This window comes from Phyllobates terribilis, unplaced genomic scaffold (assembly GCF_046119375.1).
Source record: "Phyllobates terribilis strain yellow unplaced genomic scaffold, ASM4611937v1 Scaffold_4__5_contigs__length_816908805, whole genome shotgun sequence".
Taxonomy (NCBI): domain Eukaryota; kingdom Metazoa; phylum Chordata; class Amphibia; order Anura; family Dendrobatidae; genus Phyllobates; species Phyllobates terribilis.
The window spans coordinates 782,167,954-782,187,296 of NW_027362764.1; the positions used below are offsets into that span (position 1 = coordinate 782,167,954).

At 45.6% G+C, this 19,343-nt stretch overlaps 1 pseudogene; it reads right to left on the minus strand.

Annotated features, from left to right (window-relative positions):
• LOC141266058 (NACHT, LRR and PYD domains-containing protein 3-like) overlaps positions 1–19,343 on the minus strand; it is a 148,818-nt pseudogene that overhangs the window by 61,433 nt on the left and 68,042 nt on the right.

Here is a 19,343-nt window from a genome sequence, read left to right on the forward strand (position 1 = left end):
CACTAGAACCTGCAGAACCATCTGTTTGCTTCTCTGCCCCTCTTAATCGAGATCAGCTCTTCTTCTAACTCACCCCTCCTCATAGACTTCTATTGGCCAGAGCAGCTGTAACCTGATCCTTCAGTGTGTTGAAAGTCTTTATTTTTTCAGTGAATTCAATGTATGCATATATGAAGTCAACAAACCTAGCATTTGTATGTGTACACGCTGATATTTCAGAACCATATGAATCCCATAACCCTAAACCATTATTAAACTCTTTTAATTCCCTCTTCTTCCCACCAATGCCTCTTCTGAAATTCTGCACATTTCAAAAACAAAGATCAACCAAATCATGCAAGTATTTACTGCTCATCCACCACAAACCCTCCATATATCAAACCAATGCCCTTCCCCATAACCTCCCTCCCCACCATCACTGAAGTAGAGCTCACTCATCTTCACAAATCAAACCTCACCACTTGTTCACTTGACCCCATTTCATCCCACTTCCTTCCCAACTTCACCACCACACTTATCCCAGAATTAACCCATGTTTTCAACCTATCATTAACCTCTGGTGTCTTCCTTTCCGCTTTCAAAAATGACACAATCACACCTACAGTATTCTGAAGAACCCATCCCTCTACCCGACCTCTAGATCCAGCTTTCGTCCATATCGCTGCTTCCATTCACCTCCAAACTCCTTGAACAGCCTGTCTCTGCTAAACTTTCCTCCCACCTCTCATCTAATGCACTCTTTGACAACCTACAATCTGGTTTCGGTCCCCACCATTCCCTTGACACTGCCCTAACCAAAATTACTAATGACTTACCGCAAAAGCTAGCTGACAATTTTCTATGCTCCTCCTTCTAGACCTGTCCTCTGATTCCCTCCTTCTACATATCCTGTCTTCCATTGGTATCACAGACCTTACCCTCACCCTGAATCTCCTCATACTTCACGATCCACACATTTAGCATCTACCACTCCCACACCACCTCCTCATCCAGCCATCTTTCTGTCGGTGTCCCTCAAGGCTCTATCCATCTATACCTTTGGCCTGGGACAACGCATAATGTCCTATGGCTTCCAGTACCACCTATATGCTAATGACATTCAGATCTAACTCTCTGGTCTAGACTTCACTTCTCTGTTGTCCAGAATCCCAAAGTGTCTATCAGCCATATCCTCCTTCTTCTCATCAGGCTTCCTAAAGCTCAATATGGACAAAACTGAACTCATCATCTTTTCCTCCATCTCACCTATTTCCCCTACTCGATCCATCTATCGTAATAATTGACATCACGCTTTCCTCTGTACCAGAGGTCCGCTGCCTCGGAGTAACCCTTGACTCTGCCCTGTCCTTCAAACCGCACATCAAAGCCCTTACAATCTCCTGTCACCTCCAAAATATTTCCAGAATTCATCCTTTTCTCAATCCTCTGACTACTAAAACATTATAGCATGCTCTCATCATCTCCCGCCTCAACTACAACAATATCCTCTGCTGTGGCCTCCCAACTAGCACCTTTCCAGAGCATCCTTAATTCTGCTGACCGACTAATCCACCTCTCTCCTCGCTACTCCTCTGCTTCTCCACTCTATAAATCCTTATAGAAAAGGTTGTGTTTTGGTATTTTTTCTTTAATCCTATAAAATCAGCATTACGCTCCCATATACACAGAACAAGGTAGAGACCAGATAACTTGTGTTTCATCGTTAATGGATGACGGTGATCAGATCTGTGATGTTGCAACCTTTGTACACTGTTCGTTATTATTCCGTCAGCTCATCTCTCCATTATGCAAATTACTTAATTACTCTGTTTTGATTTGTCTATTGGAAAAAAATATCCCTATGTGACTATACTTTGTTTTTTAATTTGGACTGTCCTATTGATCAGAAGACCTGATTGGAAGGAGACGCCACAGGCCACAGTGTGTATGTGCACCTACACGTCACGCTTATTCTAACAGGTCTGCTAGCCCTTGTTTTTTTTTTTGTTGGTTTTACCTTTTAATGACTATCTGTGTGAACAGATTCCCCATGTGATAACCACTATTGATCCACCGCTAATGTGGGATAGGGAAATGCGGAGGATCACAAGGAAATGGACAGCATGTGACTTAAATATGAGTGTTTGAGCAAAGGGGCTGAATACTTATGGCCATGTGATATTTCAGTTTTTCTTTTTTAATAAATTTGCAAAAATTTCTACATTTCTGTTTTTTTCAGTCCAGATGGGGTGCAGAGTGGACTTTAATGAGAAAAAAAATGAACTTTTTAGAATTTACCAAATGGCTGCAATGAAACAAAGAGTGAAAAATTTAAAGGGGTCTGAATACTTTCCATACCCACTGTATAGCCTAGAATAAAGACAATGTATAGGAACACTGCAGTAAATAAATAATAACATGTGTAAAAAACATACACACGTGGTCAAAATTGTTGGCACCCCTCGTTTAATGAAAGAAAAACCCACAATGGTCACAGAAATAACTTGAATCTGACAAAAGTAATAATAAATCAAAAATCTCTGAAAATGAACAAATGAAGGTCAGACATTGCTTTTCAACCCTACTTCCACAGAAATTAAAAAAAATTAAACTGATGAAATCGTCCTGGACAGAAATGATGGTTCTGCTTCTTAACTTAATATTTTCTTGAACCTTTTGAGGCAATCACTGCAATCAGATGATTCCTGTAACCGTCAATGAGACGTCTGCACCTCTCGACAGGTATTTTGGAGACTCCTCATGAGCAAACTGCTCCAGTTGTCTCGTGTGTGAAGGTTGCCTTTTCCATGTTTCAGCTCTTTCCAAAGATGGTCAATAGGATTTAGGTCAGGGCTCATAGAAGCCACTTCAGAATAGTCCAATGTTTTCCTCTTAGCCATTCTTGGTGTCTGTAATGGAAACCTTGCTGAATTCTTGACAACTTTGTGTCTTGTCCCTGACGATTCTTGTACAGACTCTGTATCCTGACTCCGCAGTCCCTGATGGTGCCTGCGAGGACAGAGATAGCCCTAACAATGCTTTATCTTCTGGCGGCAGCGGGCGGTCTCCGGTTTTTCCCGCTGAGCCCCTAGTCCATAACACGGCACCTCACATGCCCGGCTCCACCGACCCTGCGTCTCTTCTCTAGTCGGCTTGACTCCTCCGGTCCACTGCACTCGGCTCTTGCTCCCAGTCCTGTAGCCAGGAGCCTGGACCCTCTCACGCTGCTCTGCTGAGCCAGATCCAGCTCCGCTTTCCCGTGCAAAACGTACTCGTCTCTTCCTCCCTCTAGTCACACCAGGAGTCCCTCTGTCACCTGACCTCCCAGCTCTCTCTCTCGACACACCCCCTGCTTCCCTGTCACATGACTCATCTGCATGCAGTCTGTCTTCCCCCTGCAACAAGAGGTACGGCCCTGGCAGTTCCAGATCCCTTGTTCTGAAAGTACTTATGACGCGCCCCCTGGGCCAGTGCTGTTTGGGGATACCCGGAACCGGATCAGATGGGGGTTGTAGTCTCCGAGTGGCGGCGACCCGGTCCGTGCCCAGGGTGTCAAACTCAGTGTGTGGCAGTCTTTACAGATGTTGTTAAATGTTCTTTAGTGTCGACTACGCCACCCGTTGATTTGCGGTCAAAAGGCCGCCGCTGCAGAAGGGTCCGCTGAGGCTGGTGGTATGTGTGCAGCTGTGGTAGTATAACCCCCAACGGGAGGGGTATAGCCTCAGGGGGTCAGATGTAGAGGATGGTGGTTGTGAAGGTGCAGGAGAGCTAAGCAAGAAGACTCAGAGTCGGGCTGTGCAGTTCAGGGGTTTTTACTTACGGGTGTTCTTATGGTCACTCTGGCCTGAAGCGACCACCCGAGCCGTGCTGCGTCCACCAGGTCCTGGACTCGGCCAACCCCCAAGCAATTCTGGAGCGTGGTCCTGAGCTCCTGTCTGACTTTCCCTCTCTTCTGGCCGTTCTCACTAGGGATCTACTTATGTCCGGCTCCCTCGGGTCTCTTGGTGGGTACACCTCTTCTGGGTTCCCTAACCCTATACTTGGTATGCCTTCCTAGTGGATTTAGTGAGGGTCGTGGCAGATCCTGCCCACGACCTCCGGTCTCTGGCTGAGGATTAGTGGCCTCCACCAGCTTGGGATGCGGTACCCTGGGTGCCAACCCTTCACCCTGCTGTTTGTATTCTGGGGTCTTGGGGTTCCTTCTTCTTCTCTCTGGGTCCTTCTGACTCCTCTCTCTCTCAGACTTGGCCTTGGAGCTGGGCCCAGCCGGAACCACAACTCCCTGTCAGCCCTTCTGGCTGAGCCTCTCCGCTCTGCTCCTCTGACTCCACAAAGACTGACTCACTCTACAAAAGACCCTGTCCTAAGATGGTGCCCACCTTATATACTCCCTCTATGTGTGAGCTCAGGTGACCAGCACCCAATGAGCTCCTAGCATTACCCAGACTGCTCCCCCTATCTGCCCCTACACTACTGGGATGTTCCACCCCCCTCCCACTCCAGCCAGGGACAGACACTATCGTACCTGCACATATATTGGTGGGAGTACCGTCGATCTGTCCCCCGGAAATGGGATGTATGTAGTGTATGCAGCTATCTGAGCTCAGTTCCACACTCCATCCTTACCCGGGAGTGGAATACCACACCTCTGGCTTGAGGTGTAATACCCCTGTAGCAGCCGAGTCCTCAGGGTGCTACACTTACACCCCGGTCTTTCCCCTTACACTCCTCCTAAAGAACCAGAGGGCAGAGCAGAGTGTGAGTTACCTACAAGTGAAGTGTGCCGAACAAGGAAAGATCCCAGAGTGAATAAAATAAATAACAAAATACCAAACAAAGAATAAAGCAATTACTGTTATAAAATATATATCCTATCCTAATGATAAGCAAAAGATAGGTGCACAGTATAGCAAAGAAACATCAAAGTGAAAACCCTTAGCTGGAATCTCACAGATTTGCTCCAAACATTAAGAGAATGTCAGAAGATCCAAAAGAATCTATCACCAGCAGGAAACACCAGCAGGGGGACAGAATGTAAAGCTGCACTCAACAAGTGATAGGAAGAAAAATGAAAACACATATCTTAAGCTAGACAGACTGCAGCCAGAATAGCAGAACCCAAGCATCAGAGAATAGGTGTGTCTCCTGTGGCCTAACAGACAGAGAAGCCGACCACAGAACACATACTCAAGGGATCAAATCCAGGAGCATGACACTGTACACTTACCTTCCAGTTCTGGGAGAAGTTGGTGTCCAGTGCGATTTGTTCCACCAAAGTGTCCCCTAATAAGGAATGGAAAGAACTTTTAAGAGCATAGACAGTGCTGGATATACAGATATATAAAGTGTAAAACACCATCACTGTATCCTAGTCCTTGAATAGTGTTTGATTGTTGGCAGGATGAGGACTTACACAATTCTGCAATTTATAGATCTCTAGATGTTCCAATTATGCTCTACTTGCAGCAAAGATTCTGGTCTGCCGCCAATGCCTCAGGCAAATTTTGTCCCATAACTGGAAAAGGATATTAATGATGTTGGGGGTAATGGCTGCCACTACATTTGGGGATACTATGTCAGTCACTGTATATAGGAACATCTTGGCAGTCACTCTATGTGGGGGTACCATGGAGCTTTGGAAGTCTCCCCATTTGGCTTTTTAGCAGTTACAACTGAATGAATACAGGCACCATAAATCAAACTGCATTCATACAAAGGAAGGTTGAGTTCTCTGGGAATTGGTCACCTCAGGACCTGGACTGGCCAACAGGAGAACAGGTAAATCCTCTGGTGGGCCACACTCCAACTTTATGAGTAGTAGCTGGCACAATACACTTGTTTCACTGTGTACAGGCAAGGTGTTACGCTCACGCCTGGACTGACTGGCGTGAGCGTGATTAGCGATCCCACTGTACCATGAACCGAGGAGTGCCTGGAGGAGCGTAACTAAGTATCAACCCGATCCAACCAAGGTCGCACGGCGGCTTAGCCGACACCGTGAACCAAGGAGGAAGTGAGCAGAGGGACCAGGTGCTACTCCAGGTCAGACCCCGGTCACAGTTGTTGACCCACACTGGGGAATGCAGGAACAGGCAGGTAGACTGGCATACAGGCAGGTGGGTATTGGCAGGCTCGGCTGGTATGCAGACAGGTGGGTACTGGCAAGTACGGCTGGTATGCAGACAGGTGGGCACTGGCAAGCACGACTGGTATGCAGACAGGTGGGCACTGGCAAGCACAGCTGGTATGCAGACAGGTGGGCACTGGCAAGCACGGCTGAAGTGCAGACAGGGAGGTACTAGCAGGTTAGAGTTCAGGCTGGATAGGGTCCAGTACAGACTGGGAGACAGGTTCAGAGCCACAGATGCGGTAGTCAAGCAGAGTAAAGCGAAACCGCCAGAGCGGAGGACAAGGCAGAGCAGAGAGGAACTGCTGGTGTGGTGAGCAAGCAGAGCGGAGCAAAAATCGCAGGTGCGGTGGGCAAGGCAGAGCAGAGCGGAACCGCCGGAGCGGTGGACAAGGCAGAGCAGAGAGGAACCGCCGGAGTGGTGGACAAGGCAGAGCAGAGCGAAACCGCAGGTGCGGTGGACAAGGCAGTGCAGAGCGAAACCGCAGGTGCGGTGGACAAGGCTGAGCAGAGCGAAACCGCAGGTGCGGTGGACAAGGCAGGGCAGAGCGAAACCGCAGGTGCGGTGGACAAGGCAGAGCAGAGAGAAGCCGCCGGAGCAGTGGGTAAGGCAGAGCAGAGCGAAGCCGCCAGAGCGGTGGGCAAGTCAGAGCAGAGAGAAACCGCTGGCGTGGTGACCAAGTCAGAGCAGACAGAAGCCGCCGGAGCAGTGGGCAAGGCAGAGCAGAGGAAAGCCGCCGGAGCAGTGGGCAAGTCAGAGCAGAGAGAAACCGCTGGCACGGTGAGCAAGCAGAGCCGAACAGGGCTGAAGGTGCAAGCAGAGAGGACAGGGCTCTGTTCACATGGAACAGACTGGAAAACACAGGAAGATGGCTAGAACACAGGAGGAAGATACGGAGGAAGGGAAAAGGAACAAGCAGAACCAGATACACACAAGGTACTTACTATGAAGTAGTGAGTGGACACAAAACTCACAAACAGAAGTACAGAGACAACGAGTAGGAGTTAGGTGCAGGTTCATATACTGCAGGAAAAGGGAAGGTACGGACATAGAGACAAACAGGTAACAGGCTAGGATACAGTTCAGACAGGAACTGCTACTGCAATGAGATACAAGAATGAGCCTGGGTATACAGCCCCCAGAGTGGCGGAAACAGACTAGAAGTCACAGGTAACAGGCCTGGGTATACAGCCCCCAGAGTGGCGGAAACAGACTAGAAGTCAGAGATAACAGGTCTGGGTATGCAGCCCTCAGAGTGGCGGAAACAGACAAGATACAGGACAGGACCTGGCAATTCAGTTGCAAAGACAAACTGAGTGAAGGTGTTGCTCAGGCCCCTCCTTCTGGGTGGAGGGGGTTTAAATATCCAGTGACTCACAGCAATAGGCTGGAGACGCATTAGGGGTGCGCCCACAGCAGCACCCTAAGCAGTCAGTCAAGAGACATGCACACAGCATGAACTGGAGCAAGGTTTGCAGGCTGGACTGACAGGTAAGATTGCGGTCTTGCATAGTGGGAGGTGGTGCACTATGCAAGCACGCTGCCAGGGATGTTACACAAGGACAACATCTTATTATCCAATTAACAAACGACCAGTTTATTATTATAGAGTCAGCTGTAAACTTGTGAATGAGGGGAAGATAATAATATTTGCATGTAGTTGAACAGTGGCCCCAGAACAAATGCAATAAATGATAATTATGGTGGTTCAGAGTCTGCGCTGCCCAAGGTTCAAAGGTACGATCACACACGAAGGCGAAGCATTTATTATGTGAATGACGCGTTTCAAGGTTTTCAACCTCTTCATCAGGACCAAACATCAGGATCATTCATGCTTCACCTTCGTGTGTGATTGTACCTTTGAACCTTGGGCAGCACGAACTCTGAACCACCGTATTCCTCATTCGTATCTCATTGGTGGTCCTGCTGCAGCCTTTTATATGCTTCTATAGGAGTTGTGACTGTCACAACCCCATCAGGTGAGCGTACCCATAATAATTTATACCACTTGATTATCAGATAAGATCCTATTTGCACTTTTTTGTCTCTCTAGTTTTACCATTTGATATACTGGGGGGGGCCACTTGGCACCCCCAGTCACCTCCATGTTCTATAATAGAGAAGATTGGATCAGATGAAAGTGAAAGAAAATATGTTATTTCCAACAACTTGATGAGAAATAATACTATTTCTGTCTTTTACATGACTAATAGACTACAATTTTTTATTCTAGTTTTCCCCTCTGCTGGCTCTGTTATTAACTTCTCTCTGAGCGGGTAGGTGGAGGTAGCTGCCAGGATGTCTTCCATACACAGAGAGATGGCTTTCTGCTGTTTTATATCTGTAACAAACAGAAGTAGCAGCAGCAATGGATGACCCTATACAGCAGTTCTGAGCTGTGTGGCTGTGAATCCAGCACTCAGGTGAGATACAATACTTAGAAGCTAGAGAAGCTTCAGCATGGATCTGTTTTTCTGCCTGTGTCAATGCCTTCCCATGCTCTCCCCCTTCTACTACCACCCTATAGAGTTTAATAGTCTCTGTAACCTGGAACCTCAATGTGCTGGCAGTCATCCATCTTGCTTTGACCAAGATAAATTTTAGATTTTAAAAAGCTCATAAGTGAAGAAAGAAGCACATTTTTGTGACGCCAAGTCACCACTCACGGACAAGCAATGAGACAGGGGAGTCAAGAGGTCCGGGGTCAGATACCAAGAGAGATCATCATGAACAGAGGGGTAAGATAAAGATGTAGTCAGGTCACAGTGCGAGGTAAGAATACCAGAAAGGTAGCAGATCAAGACAAAGGGGCTAGGCAAACAGATGGGCAAAGGCAAGGTCCAAAGTCAGGCAGCAAAACTTCAGAAACAGCGCACTGGATGAAGATGGACGAATGAACCCTTTGGCTGGATTTTCATTGATGTATTCTTTGAGGGTTAATAATTTCTGTTCTGACAATGGGAAAATGTTTTCAAAGGGTATCGCTGCTCCATACAATAGATCAACTGGACAATCATAGCAGATGAGGAAGGAGTCAACATTTTTCTTGTGACAAACATCAGCAAATTCTTTGTACTCAGGTGGTAGTTTAGAAGATTGTTCAGGATTAGTGATGGTGGAGCACTAAAATGAGCACCCGAGCAAATCGTAATACTCGGGTGCTCGACCCGAGCAACGAGCCCAATGTAAGTCTATGGGGAACTCGAGCATTTTTCAGGCGGCTCCCCTCGGAGGTCTGCAGAGGGCCTAAAAATTGCCCAAAACGATGGGAACAGTGTTCAAATGACATGGGAACAGCATGGGGAAGACCCCTGGAAGCATCTCTGACCCCCAGGTCACTGCTGTCAACAATGTTGTCAGAGTATTACACCACTTTTACGGACTCACAATAAAAGACACAAAAACTAAACCAAAATGGATTTTCATGGAAAAAACCTCAAGGAGCATCCTTTCCAGCCTATTTGCAGTGAAAAAAATTAATTTTAAGTCAGAGTCGCCAGCTGGTGGTGCATTTGAAAATTGCAGGCTGATAACATTATTGAACAAAATAATTTTTTTTGCAACTGAAACAGTACTGACACCTTGTGGTGAAATGAAGAAGAAAAAAAAAAGAACGGAACAAAATAATATAAAGACTGTTGGTTCACTCCAAAAACAAAGTCACATATAAACCAGTTGAGCTGTCCTTTATCTCTGTAGAGGTGCAAGTTTAAATAAATAGAATGTAACACTAATGTTGAATATTGGAAGAGGACGTTAACAGAGACCTTTGCATGTCCTCGGTGATGTATACAGTAGTATCAGTGTCTCTTATGAGATGTACATACAGCAGTCTGTGTATCCTAAGTGATGTATACAGCAGTATTAGTGCATTCTATGTAATGTATACAGCAGTGGTGGTGTTTTCTATATGATCTTTTCAGCAGAATCACAGTGCATCCTATGTGATGTGTACAGCAGTCACAATGTCTTCCACGTGATGTATATAACAGAATTTCAGTGTATCCTATGTGATAAATTTACAGCAGTCTCATAGTCTCCAATGTGATGCATATATATAGCAGTCTCAGTGTCTCCTATTGTATGTACAGTAATGGCCGAAAGTGTTGGCACCCTTGAAATTGTTCCAGAAAATGAAGAATTTCTCCCAGAAAATTATTGCAATTACACATGTTGTGTTATACACGTTTATTTTCTTTGTGTGTATTGGAACAACACAAAAAAAAACAGAGAATAAAGCAGAGAAAAAAAAGACAAATTGGATATAATTTAACACAAAACTCTAAAAATGGACCTGACAAAATTATTGGCACCTTTCCAAAATTGTGGTTAAACAACTTTGTTTCAAGAATGTGATGCTCGTTCAAAATCACACCTGAAACCAGATAGGAGAGAAGTTGACTCAATCTTTGCATTGTGTGTCTGTGTGTGCCACACTAAGCATGGAGAACAGAAAGAGGAGAAGAGAACTGTCTGAGGACTTGAGAACCAAAATTGTTCAAAAATATCAACAATCTCAAGGTTACAAGTCCATCTCCAGAGATCTTGATCTTCCTTTGTCCATGGTCTGCAACATAATCATGAAGTTTACAATCCATGGCACTGTAGCTAATTTTCCTGGAAGGCTGACAAAAATTGATGAAAGGTTGCAACGCAGGATAGTCAAGATGGTGGATAAGCAGCCCCAATCAAGTTCCAAAGAAATTCAAGCTGTCCTGCAGGCTCAGAGTGAATCAGTGTCAGCGAAAACTATTCATTTGAATGAAATGAAACGCTATGGAAGGAGACACAGGAAGACCCAACTGCTGACACAGACATAAAAATGCTAGACTGCAGTTTGCCAAAATGTCCGTGAATAAGCCAAAATCCTTCTGGGAAATTGCATTGTGAACAGATTAGACTAAGATAGAACTTTTTGGTAAAGCACATCATTCTACTGTTACCGAAAGCGGAATGAGGCCTACAAAGAAATGAACACAGTACTTACAGTCAAATATGGTGCAGGTTCAAAGATGTTTTAGGGCAGTTTTGCTGCCTCTGACACTGGGTGTCTTGACTGTGTGCAAGGCATCATGAAATCTGAAGATTGCCAAAGGATTTTGGGTCGCAGTGTAGTGCCCAGTGTCAGAAAGTTGGGTTTGAGTCCTAGGTCATGGGTCTTCCAGCAGGAAATGTGTATCCTACCTGATGTATATACATCAGGCTCAGTTTAAACTATGTGATGTATATTTAGCAGTTTCAGTATATCCTACATAATGTATATATAGCACTCTCAGTGTCTCCTATATGATGTATATACAGCTGTTTCAATGTATCCTAAGTGATGTATAAACATCAATCTTGGTGCATCCTATGTGATGTATAGAGCAGTCTCAGTGTGTCCTATGTGTTGTATACAGCAGTCTTAGTGTCTCCTAAGTGATGTACACAGCAGTCTCAGTATTTCCTATGTGATGTATATACAACAGTTGTAGTGTATCTCATGTGATGTATACAGAAGTCTCAGTGTATCCTATTTGATGTATACAGCTACCTCAGTATCTCCTATGTGATGTACACAGCAGTCCAATTATCTCCTATGTGATGTATACAACAGTCTCAGTATATCCTATGTGATGTATAAATAGCAGTATCAGTGTATTTTATGTAATGCATACAGCAGTCTCAGTGTGTCCTATGTGATGCATAAAGCAGTCTGTGTCTTCTCTATGATGTATACAGCTGTCTCAGTGTCTCCTATGTGATGTACACTGCAGTCTCCTATGTGATGTATATATAGCAGACTCTGTGTATTCTATGTGATGTAACAGCAGTCTCAGTGTCTCCTAAATTATGTATATGATAGTCTCAGTGTGTCCTTTGTGATGTATACAGCTGTCTCAGTGTCTATCATGTGATGTTTTTACAGCAGTCTCAGTGTCAACTATGGGATGTATAAAGCAGTCTTAGTGTATCCTATGTGATGTATACAGCTGTCTCAGTGTCTCCTATTTAATGTATATACAGCAGTCTCAGTGTATACCATGGTGTGTATACAACAGTCTTGGTGTATTCTATGTAATGTATATACAGCAGTCTAAGTGTATTATATGTGATGTATAAACAGTAGTTTCAGTGTGTCCCATGTGATGTATACAGCTGTCTGTGTGTCTTATTTGATGGACACAACAGTCTCATTGTGTCCTACATAATGTATATACAGCAGTCTCAGTGTAATGTATATACAGCTGTCTCAGTGTGTCCTATGTGATGTATACAGTAGTCTGTGTCTTCTATGTGATGTATATACAACAGTCTTAGTGTCTCCTCTATGATGCATACAGCAGTCTGTGTCTCCTATGTGATGTATACATCTGTCTCAGTGTCTCCTATGTGATTTATACAGCAGTCTCAGTGTATCCTATGTGATGTATATATAGCAGTCTGTGTATTCTATGTGATATATACATCAGTCTCAGTGTGTCCTTTGTGATGCATACAGTAGTATCAGTGTGTCCTTTGTGATGCATACAGTAGCATCAGTGTGTTTTTTGTGATGTATACAGTAGTCTCAGTTTCTCCCAGGGCAGTGTAGTGAATGGTGGGAGTGATGGTAGTGCGAGTCCCGGTGCTGATAGTGCTGGAGGCGCAAAGGAGCACACAGACAACAAGTTACAGTCCAGGGTCTTTACTCACAGTTCATTTGTTCCGGGTCACTTCTGTACAGGTAGTGTCCGCCCGAGCCGTGCTGCGTCCACCAGGTGTGGGGCTCGGTCAACTCCCAAGCAGTTCAGGAGCATGGCACAGGACCCCCTTTAATCCTTTCTCTGGCCTGCCTCACCAGTGACCCACTTTTGTCCAGCTGCCGCGGACTTGTGCGGTTAAACGTGGGCCCCGTCCTCCGCTGTCCTATATGGTGCCTTCCTAGCAGGTTTGATGAGGTGTCGCACCAATAGATGATCACGACAACCGGTCTTTGGCTGAGGGTTGTTTCTCCTCCACCAACTTGGGATCCGGTACCCTTAATCTGCCTGACCCTGCACCCTGGATTCTCGTGGGTTCTTAGGGTCCCTTCCACCTTCTTGTTCCTGAGCCCTTCTGTTTCTCTGTCTCTCCTTCTTTGCAGTTCCTGTTCTGTTCCTTTCTGTTCCTTTCTCTTGGAGCTGAGATGAGCCAGAATCTCAGCTTCCCTTCACCTCCTCCTCGGCCTCTCACTAGGCCCTCCTGGAGTAGAGCTCCTACAGAGCCTCTACTCCCTGTCTTCTCCTCTGGCTGAACTGACCCAGAACTAAGATGGTGCCCACCTTTTATACCTCACTCTGACCATGAGCCCAGGTGACCAGCAACCAATGAGCTCCTATCTACGCTCAGGAACCAACCCCTATCTGCCCCTACAGCACTGGGTGTTCCACCCCTCCCTCCCCACTCCAGCAGGGACATGGTCGGTCGTGCCTGCACTTCTGTCTAGTGGGAGCACCGTTGAGCTGTCCCTCGGAAATGGGGTGTGTGTGCTGTATGCAGCTAACTGAGCCCTGGTCCACACTCCATCCTTACCCGGGAGTGGAATACCACACCTCTGGCAGAGGTGCAATACCCCTGTAGCGGCCGAGCCCTCGGGGCGCTACAATTATATCCCTGTGCCTGTTCATATCCAAATGACTACCAGAGAGCTGAACCCCTACAGTGATTACACTGCTGGAAGTGACTGATCTATCATTGCCATTGTTGAGAACAGTGTTACCTCTGTGATGGAGCTCATTCAGTAGAGCGTGTAGACCAGGGGAACCATGTCTCTTCCGTAAGACATAGAGACTGACCCACAATCCTATCACAGCTTCTCTTCCTCTGGTGAAAATATCCTGTAGTAATGTCCGAGCCAATGTTTTTCTATCTTCTTCTAGACCCCGATATTTCTAGGACACAAGACAAATCATATATAGAGATAAATAATAAAGGGATCACACCATTATTTAATGACAATATGCCCAATAATGTGTGGGTTCAGAGAAGGATAAGTATATGGAATAGTCAGGGGCACAATCTTTCCTGAATCCACAAGTTACAGATTATTTCCCAGGATCCACAGACCCTCTCCTGTATATGTTCTGTCGAAGGGAATAGATTAGAATGTTTTGGGCTTCTCTCCAATAAATATAAGCTGTTGCTTTCTATTAAACTGGAAATGATTCCATATTTTACTCTATGATATGAAGTCCAGTTGAAATCCAGCTCGATAGTGCTTGGACTAAACTCTTCTGTTAGCAAACGTTAACACTTGGGACAACACCGGCAGTTCATGGTTCTCACCATCTCATCAGGGAGGTTTCGGGAATACAGCTCGCTCAGAAGTGGTTGAGGAATCAAGTTCTTCACAATGTGGATCAGATCATCCTGGAAATACTCATGTATCATCCTCACTGCATGTTCTTCATACTGACAAAGCTTCTGGTAAAACTGCCGGGTGTCATGATCTACAAAATTAAGACAAGAATGAAAACAAGAATGAAATCTCTGAGAACCTACAGAAGACTAACGCCATTTTATGTAGAACATTCCTGTCTCGGATCATTGTAGAAGGTTCCACTGGTGGGAAATCCTCAACACTCAGTAATTTACCAGCACAACCATAATGTATTCAAATGGGACTCATTGTGTTTGGATTTTTCTTTTTAATTGTATACATACAGTAGCATACAGGGAGTGGGAAGAGTCTCATTTAGTGATGAGCGAGTATGTTCTGTCCGAGTATGCTCGGGCGAGCACAGAGTATTTACAGCTGCTCGGTGATATGTTTGAATCACTCCCGTGTGCATGATCTGCAACGGTTTGACAGATTTAATACATGTGAGGAATGTGTAAGAAGCAGACATTCCTTACATGTATTAAAGCTGTCAAACAGTCGCAAATCATGCACACTGGAGCGATTCAAACATATCACCGAGCAGCTGTAAATACTCTGTGCTCGCCCGAGCATACTCGCCGAAAGGGTTAACAGAACATACTCGCTCATCACTAGTCTCATTATAAAAACAGTGAACTCGTTATATAATTGTAGAATTTTTTTTAAATTTTAGATGCTAAATTTTAGATTAGCTAAATGGCCAAATATTTTCAGCAGCGCGAACCTGACTCAATAATATGTTGCATTTGAAGGGAATCTGCCACCAGATTTTTGCTACTTCATCTGAGAGCAGCATGATGTAGGGGCAGAGAACCTGGTTCCAATGATATATCACTTTGTTTACTGGGTGCAGCAGTTGTGCTACATTCACGGTTTTCTCTACTACAGAAGTAGCAGTGCTCAGAATGCTGAGCCCTGTATAAACCCGTCCACACCACTGATCGGCAGCTTTCTGTGTACATTGCATATTGAGAGAAAGCTGCTTATCAGTGGTTGGGGTTGGGGTTAAACAGAGCAGGAGGACTAGGAGGCAGGAGACAACCAGTCCTGTAGTGATAATCTCCTGCTGATAAAACACTGATTTTATTGACACAACATCACACAGCCTAGTAAGTGACACCACTTGAATCAGGGGCTCAGTCCCTATATAATGCTGTTCTCAGACTACATAGAAAAAAAAACTGCTGTCAGATAAAATGTGATCCCAAAGTAATTTAAAATACAGGTTAACTTCCTGCATCCCAATGTAAAGATATGTCAAAGGCAATATCAGACTCCTGCTGCCCAACCGTTTAGAAGGCGCTATAGATAGCAACCATGGAATCAAGTGGGTTTGACAGAATGAGGGAGATAATTATGTCAGCCCACAGGTACAACTTGGCACCTATGGCAGACGAATTATGACCTCCTGGTCTGCTATGTACAGAAGCCTGATCCAGCCGGACAGTCCCGGATCTCGGAAATGCTCCTGAAAGGACACCGGCATGTCCAGGTTTTAACTATATCTCTGTCTTCAGGATGCGGAAGCCATAGAATACAATGGTGGAGCCGGAAGTAGCCCGCTCCCTGCTCCACCATGCAGCAGGAAGTAGCCAGCTCCCTGCTCCACCATGCAGCTGGAAGTAGACAGCCCCCTGCTCCACCATGCAGCTGGAAGTAGCCAGCTCCCTGCTCCACCATGCAGCAGGAAGTAGCTAGCTCCCTGCTCCACCATGCAGCTGGAAGTAGCCGGCTCCACCATGCAGCTGGAAGTAGCCAGCTCCCTGCTCCACCATGCAGCTGAAAGTAGCCAGCTCCCTGCTCCACCATGCAGCAGGAAGTAGCCAGCTCCCTGCTCCACCATGCAGCCGGAAGTAGCCAGCTCCCTGCTCTACCATGCAGCTGGAAGTAGCCAGCTCCCTGCTCCACCATGCAGCAGGAAGTAGCCAGCTCCCTGCTCCACCATGCAGCAGGAAGTAGCCAGCTCCCTGCTCCACCATGCAGAAGGAAGTAGTCAGCTCCCTGCTCCACCATGCAGCAGGAAGTAGCCAGCTCCCTGCTACACCATGCAGCAGGAAGTAGCCAGCCCCTGCTCCACCATGCAGCAGGAAGTAGCCAGCTCCCTGCTCCACCATGCAGCAGAAAGTAGCCAGCTCCCTGCTACACCATGCAGCAGGAAGTAGCCAGCCCCTGCTCCACCATGCAGCAGGAAGTAGCCAGCTCCCTGCTCCACCATGCAGCAGAAAGTAGCCAGCTCCCTGCTCCACCATGCAGCAGGAAGTAGCCAGCTCCCTGCTCCACCATGCAGCTGGAAGTAGCCAGCTCCCTGCTCCACCATGCAGCAGGAAGTAGCCAGCTCCCTGCTCCACCATGCAGCAGGAAGTAGCCAGCTCCCTGCTCCACCATGCAGCAGGAAGTAGCCAGCTCCCTGCTCCACCATGCAGACTGGGCCTTCTATGCTGTCACTTGATAGTACCTTCTATTCCAGGCTACACACAGCACAGACCAAATAGACCTGTACGTCATCTCCGCTTATTAGGGGTAATTTTTTTACAAGTTAGGGTGGCATGGAGGGGGATCATACTATGGAAAAGGCAGGCACTTTGATGCCTCATACTATATGGGGATGCATGATGTGGAAGGAAGGCCTTTGTTCGGTGTCGTTTGTGGGGAATTTTACTGTGAAGGAAGTACGATGAGGTCACCCTACTGTTTGAGTGAGACACCTTAAGGCAAAAACAAAATTCTAGGGGGGGGGAGAGTTTACAGTTGTTGTTTTTCATTGTAATTTTTTATTGCAAGATTTTCATATTTTACAGAATAGAGAGAAAAAAAAAATCAGAAAAAAAAGACAATATATATAGTGGGATATACGGTGTTTCAGTGGAGACAATTTGAATCAATTGTCTAGCATATAATAACACAAATTTATTAGATTATAAAGTTCGTGAATAATAAGATTGAATTAATTATTTTGTATTAGAATATTTCGAAGACATGGGGAAACAGAGAAAACTAACATTAGACATGAGGGTAAGGGAACAGGCGTGGGAGTTGGGGTGTAGAAATGGAGAGAGAGTTGAGTAGATCTAAACGTCTGGTTTTTCATAGGTTCAGGGGTTTCCAGAACTTGTCCCAAGGAGACCAGATGAGATTACATTTTTCAATCCTATTCTCGTCCAAGGCAATGCGATATTCATAGTTTCTAATGTCTTTGATTCTAGTACATAGATCTAGAAGGTTGGGGGGAGTCTGTCTCCAGTGGGATGCTAGTAAGAAAATCTGAGGTTCTAACGGTAGGTTCAGACCAAAGGTTTGCCAAAAGTCCAAAAGGTAGTTATAAGGGGACAATCCCAAAATATATGGAAGGCAGATCCCCTTGTTAGAGTACATCGCCAGCATATTGAGGGAATAGATGGGTCAAGTTTATGTAAGTGTTCTGGAGTATAATACCAAAAGTGTAAGAGTTTATATTGATTTTCTTTGTAAGTAATACAAGATGGTGTAATGGCTGCTCTTGACCAAACAAGTCGCCACTCCATCTCATCCACAGCTCTTCCCAGGAAACCCTCCCATTTAATCATGTATGGATGCCTAATCAGGAGGTCATCAACAAGGCTTTGTAAAATGCCATATAAATCAGAAGTCAAGCCTTTTGTTGAGGGACTGGATCTGCACAGACGTTCAAAGAGAGTTGGACTGGAAACCCACAGGGCGTGGAACAGGGATGAAGTATAATGCAAGTCCAGCCTTCCTGAAAATAACTTCTGCATATAGATTGAAGAGAAATGGTGACAGGACGCGGCCTTGTCTGACGCTTCGCTCTACTTTGAACCATGCCGTGTCACCGTGGTCCATTTGGACTGTTGCTTCTTGGACGATGTAAAGGTTCTTAATGAGGCTGATCGGATGGTTCGGCAGACCAATATGCTTCATGGTATTCTAAAGTTTCTGGTGATCAACAGCCCAAGACTTAGTTGTAATCAATGAAGCAAAACTAGATCTCCTTGTTGTATTCTTTGGCCTTTTCCTTTATTCATCTAATGTTAACAATTACATCTCTTGTTCCTCTGCCTTTTCTGAATCCTGCTTATTCCTTTAGCAGCTCTTTGTCAAAGTAAGGCTGCAGCCGTCTTTGTAGGATCTTCAGTAATATTTTGCTGGCATGAGGTATGAGTGCAATAGTCCGATAGTTTCCACACTTGGTATCATCTCCCTTCTTTGGAATAGGAATAAACACCGATCTTGTCCCATCCTTGGGCCATTTATCTGTTGTCCATATCTATTGACACAGGTGTGTGATGACTAGAGATGAGCGTTGTTCTACTCGAACTGTTCGCCAATCTCAAATTCGAGCTGTTTTGGGCGGTGTTCGAGCCGGTCGGCGAACACGAACAATTTGAGAAAAATTCGGCTGTTCGAGGTTATGTTCGATAACTGTTCGTGCACCAAAATCATAACTGGATTTTTTCTCAGTAATGATGAAAATTAATGTTAATACGCAGTTTGAGTGTACAGCGGGGTGGGGGGAGGGGCAGGGGATGGATCTCTGCAGGAACAATGAAGATCTCCATTTTTTTTTCTCTTTCCCGCATTTGCAGTGGGGAGGTGCAATCTGTCAGCCTATCAGCAGCGCACACACAGAGCGAAGTGCTTTTTTTCACACAAGCAAGGGCATGTGTGATTGGCAGTGTATGTCACATGTCCTTGCCCTATAAGACCAAGCCATTTTCCCCGTCGCCACCATTTTCTCACTGCTGCAGCTGCGTGTTAGACGGCACCGCTGTTGCTGTGTGCGCTATACCTTGTTAATTTCAAGCCAATTTTCGCACAAATATACAGATAGCTTGGGAGTAGGGAATAGTTGTGATTGCAGT